This window comes from Lepus europaeus, chromosome 1 (genome assembly GCF_033115175.1).
Source record: "Lepus europaeus isolate LE1 chromosome 1, mLepTim1.pri, whole genome shotgun sequence".
Lineage (NCBI taxonomy): Eukaryota > Metazoa > Chordata > Mammalia > Lagomorpha > Leporidae > Lepus > Lepus europaeus.
In genome coordinates, this window is record NC_084827.1 from 27347452 (window position 1) to 27354420 (window position 6969).

The window sequence follows — 6969 nt, forward strand, 5'->3', positions numbered from 1 at the left end:
GCACAGTTCCTCACTTTCCAGCCTGGAATTATTTTTTTCCTGGCAATAAACAACTTATATAAAACTTTAGTGAGCTGCTGATAAATCTCGTTTGGAAGTACTCCATACTTTAAAACAAATACCAGGGGTATTGTTGGAATTGTAGCTGAGCATAAATCATCCGCTCATCTACTTTGTTTTCATAATGGCCCTAGGGTCAGGGACTTGGTAGGTGGACCAGGCTACCTTTATTCTCCAATCTGCTTTTTCACAAAACCTCTGAACTCAGGGTTCAGTTCACCACATGGTACTGGGGCCATCTCATGATGAAAAGGTAGTATAGGGAGTATTTTCTGGAGGTGTCACAGGATCTCAGCACGCCCTGCCTCGGCTCTATCAAGTGTCACTGTCAGAACTGGCAAGATAGTGGCTCCTCAAGGGTCTTTTCACACAGAGGATGAAATTTGGCAGACACTCCACTTTTTGAGTATTACAAAAAAAGTTGCTATGACTAGTCTCGAGTACTATCCTTTGATGCTTTTCAGCTGGGGATACAACTTCAGTATATTCTGCAAAATATCAAAATGACTAAGGCAATTTTCTCTTCTCCCAGCAATAAATGAAATTCTCAGTTGTTCCACAGCTTCTCTGGCACTTGAAATTGTCAATTTGTGTCTGTATGTTTTAATATTTGCCATCTGGTGTTTGCTTAGTGGTTCTTCATTGTGAATTTAATTGATTTTATCATAATAGCTAATGATGTTTAGCACTTTTTTCATTTATTGGACATTTGGATAATCTTTTTTTGGAAAAAACCTGATGACATTTTTTTTCATTTTCTAATTTAGTTCTCTTTAGATCAATTTATCAATAAACCATCTATCCTTTATTCTTTTGTCCTTATCCTTTATTGTTTTTGTGATATTTATGAGTTGTTTGATATAACTTTGTCATCTTAGAGAGACAAAGATACTGCCCTATATATTTCTTAGATGACTTTTGTTTTATCATTCACATTAACAGTGCAATTCAGGGTCAAGAATCCTCTTTTTTTTTTTTTTTTGCATATGTATACTACTGTGCTTTTAACCCAGAAATATTTATTGAGATTTTTCTCTTAATTCTACTTTACTTTGTGAGATTTATGATAAATTGATACTTATTCAGGTATTAGTATATTTCTAGAGCCTATATTCTGCTCTTTTGATCTATATATTATCTTATATTAATTATTGATCTATTAATGAAAGCCCTCCAGCTTTGTTCTTTATATATTCTAAGTCTTTGAATTTTCATATAAATTTTAAAACCAACTCAGCTAGTTCCATACACAACAACCAAACAAAATATGCCTATACTTTTGATTTGCATTATATTACTTCTATAGATCAGTTTGGAATTAATTAATATAAATATATTTATATAATATAAGTTATAATATATTAATATAATTATTTACACAACTGAGTATTCCAATATATGAAGTGAATATGTGCCTTCATTGAATTAACTATCAGTTTCTAAACTGGGGACCCCAGAATAAGCAAAGGCAGAAGATAGAGCTGGGTGTTCAAGACCCCAGAAAAAAGAACCAGAAAGTTAAGCCCTGAGGGTACATTCTGAATTCCAGGAAGATTGAGCTTTCTTTCCCCCTCTTTCTTCTCTATTCCTCTCATTCCATGTTTTTCAGACTCTTCCTATATCACAATTTGTGTCTTTGAGTTGTTCATTTTGTCAGTAATCACTATAGTCACACAGCTCCTCAACTTTTCATTTCTAGTAGCTATTCCCAACTAATGACAGTTTCTATCTCTCAGTTCAAAAGTTTGAGAGAAAAGCCAGTTTACTGCTAGGTGGTCAGATTTTTTTGTGCTGGTTTAAGTCTTGGGTAGGGTAGGTGGTAGAATGGAGTAAGGGAGAATGGCATGATCGCTGGAAAGAGAGAAACCAGGAAAATAAATGAGACAAATCCAGGAGCTATATCAACTATTAGGACTGGGTTGGAGAAACAAATTCATATTTGAGAGTTTATTTTCAGACTCACTCTTTGAAACTCTGCGATTCTGATACAGATACTTGATTCTTGCTATCCAGCACCTACTTAGCTCTTTAGCAAGCTAATGTAGCTAATTAAAGTCTATACTGGTATAAGGTAGGCTGTGTTGGAAATTGTTCTCTACTTACCACTCTATGTATTTTGTAATTCAGTTTTCAAACATGCAAAATGTGAATAAAATTATTTCAAAGAAATGTATGACAGAATATATGTAAATTCCTTAATTCTGTATCTTTCATATAATAGCACTTGAAATACATTACCTGCTTTGCTATTGCACCTCACTTTTGACTCTAGATCATGATCTTTTGATTCTTTAGAAGGTCATCTGGCTTCAGTGTTCGCTCTCATGGTTCCTGTCAGTTCTACTCATTGCTTGCCTTTGGTTAGCATGATAACTCTCTCTACTTCTCAGCAATTTGAGATAAAGCAAATGCTTTTGGTAGCAAACCAGACTGTTATTCCATCCTTCGATAAACCACTGTTTATGTTCTTGTGGAATTTGATTTCTACTTTTGTTTGCAAATTTTGTTGCTGTGTATTTAAAAGAGTGTAATAAAACCAGAAAAGGCAAAGAATGCTCATGTTTGAGGTCAGTGATGGCAAAACAAATGCCGGCTAATGGATCCCCTGGTCTGACTCAGAGAAACTGTTCTTAGGTTGCAGTGGTTCTAATTCGGTTTCCAATTTCCATTCTTCCTGAACATGGATTTTCCCTTGTCTGCATTTCCTCAGATCTTCTCTTTTCCTCTATTTAATTCTATTTCTATCTTCAGTCAAGCTATCATACTACACGCTCTTGTTCTTTGTGGGCACAAGGCTCCACTGTTTGCTTTGAGAAGCACAGACCTTTGACTTCAGGCCAACCAGAATTCTGGTCACTCCTAACCAAGTGCAGTCTCTCTCTCTCTCTTTTACTTTCCCTTGGGATCTTTTCCTCTTAGTCTGTTGGATTCACGAATTCTTTCCTTTAATATAACCATTTCTCTAGTTGTCATGAATCCCTGAAATTTAAGTAATCTATTTAATGTGTGACTATCTACAGGTTGGAACAAATCAATATTTATATAATTTCTTTACTAATCTAAAGTTGAGAATCATAGTATGTTATTGCCAAAAGTAATATTAAAAGTAGTAAAATCCAATTCCTCCAGTATTCAGAAGTGGATACTGAGATTCAAGACGGTTAGCTCATTGGTATATTAATTACACTGCTATGATACATAAACCACAAATATCAGAAACTAAATACTATTTATTTATTTTAAAGATTATTTATTAGAAAGTCAGAGTCACACTGAGAGAGAAGAGGGAGAAAGAGAGAGAAAGAGAGAGAGAGAGAGGTCTTCCATTTGCTGGTTTACTCCCCAACTGACCACAACAGCTGGAGTTGCACCAATCCAAAGCCAGGAGCCAGGAGCTAGGAGCCTCCTCCAGGTACTCTATGCAGTTTCAGGGGCCCAAGGACTTGGACCATCTTTTACTGCTTCCCCAGGCCATAGCAGAGAGCTGAGTCAGAAGTGGAGCAGCTGGGACTTGAACCAGTACCCATATGGGATGCCGACATTGCAGGCAGCGGCTTTACCTGCTGTGCACAGTGCCAGCCTCAGTACTATTTATTTCTCACTTAATCATCCAAGGAGACTATACTCGTCAATTTTTCACTGCTATGATGAAATCCCTGAGGCAGACTGCTTAGAAATAAAAGAGGCTCACTCTCAGTTTGAGAGACTGAAAGTTCAAGGCTGGTGCCTTTGCTCAATAGGCTAATCCTCTGCCTGCGGCACCGGCACCCCAGGTTCTAGTCCCGGTCGGGGCACCAGATTCTGTCCCGGTTGCCCCTCTTCCAGGCCAGCTCTCTGCTGTGGCCCGGGAAGGCAGTGGAGGATGGCCCAAGTGCTTGGGCCCTGCACCTGCATGGGAGACCAGGAGAAGCACCTGGCTCCTAGCTTCGGATCAGCATGGTGCGCCGGCCGCAGTGGCCATTGGAGGGTGAACCAACGGAAATGGAAGACCTTTCTCTCTGTTTCGCTCTCTCTCACTGTCCACTCTGCCTGTCAAAAAACAAAACAAAACAAAAAACAGAAAAGAAAGTTGAGTGGCATGGTGCTGGCTCTTTCCAAGCTCCCGTGGTGGATGATGCGAGCACATGCAGAGGAAGGGTTCACATACCAATACAGGAAATCAGAGAGAATCAGGATCTGCAACTTTTTATAATAATTTTCTCCCAGAAACCAGGATTCCCTTCTAAATAGAGTGGCCTCAGAGAACTAAGAGCCTGTTATTTGGCCCCACCTTTTAAATGTCCCATCAGCTCCCACATTGCCACACTGGGGACTAACCCTCCAATACACAGACCCCTTCTGGACAAACCACATGTAAACCATAACAGAGATTATCTGGGGTTGTTTTTCCCATACACTCACATAAGACCCAAATTGATGATGGCTACATCATCCTACAAATACTGATTTCAGGATCAATGTGTTGGCTACATCCCAATTACCTTGAGGAAAAAAGGAACCAAGAACAGCACAATGGGTTGGGTTTTGTGGTTGGAATGGCCTGTTGCTTCTTCTCACATTGCTATAGAAAGAGTATAGTCACAGGACATATTTAACAAAGTGTGAGGATGGCCATATGACCACAAAAGAGCAAACTATACTTTGGGGATGTGTTGTCAGCTTTTCCTTATTTTAACTAAAATATCTGAAATAAGTCATTTAGGAAGGGAGGTTTATTTTTGCTTACAATTTGGAAGATCCATAGTCAAAGATACAATTGGGCTGGTGTCTGATGAGGGCGGCAGACAGAGGTGCAGAGGGAGGATCTAATGGAAGTCAGGATGCAGAGAGAACAGAGAGCATGCTCAGTTTACCTTACCAATCCTTTTGCAAAAACTACCTTCCAAGGGACAACTTTTCAGTGACTTAAATACCTATACCTCTCAGATATCATAATTAAATCAAGTCCTCACCCTTAATCCAGTGCCAATTAATGCTAATTCATTAACCATTAACATAAAACTTTGGGTTTTAAATGTCTGCATTAGTCTGGGGGGGAAGCAATTCCTATTCAAATAATAATGGGATAGTTAGTTGGTTTTCACACAGTGATCATAGATCAAATAGTCAATGGAAAGATCTTCCCTACAATACCAGTATTTCTATGTAAACTGATATAGATCATTTATAAAATCTATATTTTAAGTAAAAAATAATTATTTTATTGAATATGCACAAGAAAGGTTAAATATGTAAGAGGGAGAGTGTTTAGCACTTCCATGGACTAGGAATCTAAAAACATACAATAGGTAACATCCCCTCAATGTCCACCTCATTATCAGCTGTCTCTGCATATATATTTCTCTTTAATCATCTCTAGAAACACTAAGAGGCTGCCAGTTTCATCTCTACTATTATACAGCTTAAGCCCGTTACTTAAACAATTATGTAAAATTAATATATTTAATATCTAGAGCAAGAATTTGAATTCAGTGATACTGATTATAAAGTCTGTGCACATTTCACTAGATTGTGTTGCATTTAGGGGAAAAAGAAAACTTTGACCAATAAGCCATGAGAGTCTATGAGCTAAACATAACTACCATATTTTTCTTTCTTTCTTTCTTTCTTTTTTATTTTATTTTATTTATTTTATTTTATTTTATTTTTTGACAGGCAGAGTGGACAGTGAGAGAGAGAGAAACAGAGAGAAAGGTCTTCCTTTACCGTTGGTTCACCCTCCAATGGCCACTGCGGCTGACGTGCTGCAGCCAGCGCACTGCACTGATCCGAAGGCAGGAGCCAGGTGCTTATCCTGGTCTCCCATGCGGGTGCAGGGCCCAAGGACTTGGGCCATCCTCCACTGCACTCCCGGGCCACAGCAGAGAGCTGGACTGGAAGAGGAGCAACCGGGACAGAATCCGGCGCCCTGACCGGGACTAGAACCTGGTGTGCCGGTGCTGCAAGGTGGAGGATTAGCCTATTGAGCCGTGGCACCGGCTCATATTTTTCTTAATTTGTGTGTTTTATATTGTTATATAGTTGGAATCTTTGAGTGTGCGTTTATATTTGTATTAGGTATATACTGTAATCAATCCAAACATGCCCTATCAAAACATGCCATAAGCAAAATTCACTGAAAACAATTTAAGATAGAAAGTTATCTCCTCCAGTGTCACAATTTAGATAAAAATTGATAAAAAAAACACATAAATATTTAAATGCTTATATATAATACAGATGTTATTCATTTTGAAACAAAACCTATAGGCCCTTTCATTCATTGCTACTAAAGGGCTTGATTGGAGAACTTAGAGTTGTGCATGGGGAAGGCCTTCCCTTCACCCAGCTGGGCAGCCAGCAGCCTGCCATTCACCTGCAACATGAAGAGGCTAAAATTTCACATTGTGCTCATTCTGTCAAACCATCAGGTGACCATCACAGAGGGCAACATTGAAGCCCTCAGGAAACAACCCATGGAAGTGCTGAAACTTTCTGGCCTGGCTTATTTTCAAACCTTCCCAAGCACTACTTTCTACCTCTTCCTGACAGAGATACACATTAGCTTCATTCACTTGTTTTCACAACATCCATTCACATAGTTCTCATTTCCTGTTTTTGTTTTATCCTTTAGTAATTGTGTGAACATCAAATAAAGTATGTGAAAGCATGTGAGGAATAAAGTGGAAAACAAAGAAAGTGAACAAAAAGGAGAGAATGGAGAGGGATAGAAGACAAAAGAATGGAAGAGTAGGGAGAAAAAAGGGGGAGGAATTGCTCTGTACTAGGGTGGGGTTTATTGTATGCTCTTTCTTGTATGAAATTCCACAAACTTATCAGTAGTTCTCCTCTAGATATATACAACTTACTTCAATCTCTCAAACACGTTCAATACTCTGCTGACATCGTTTCTGGAGAAACATTTCTCTA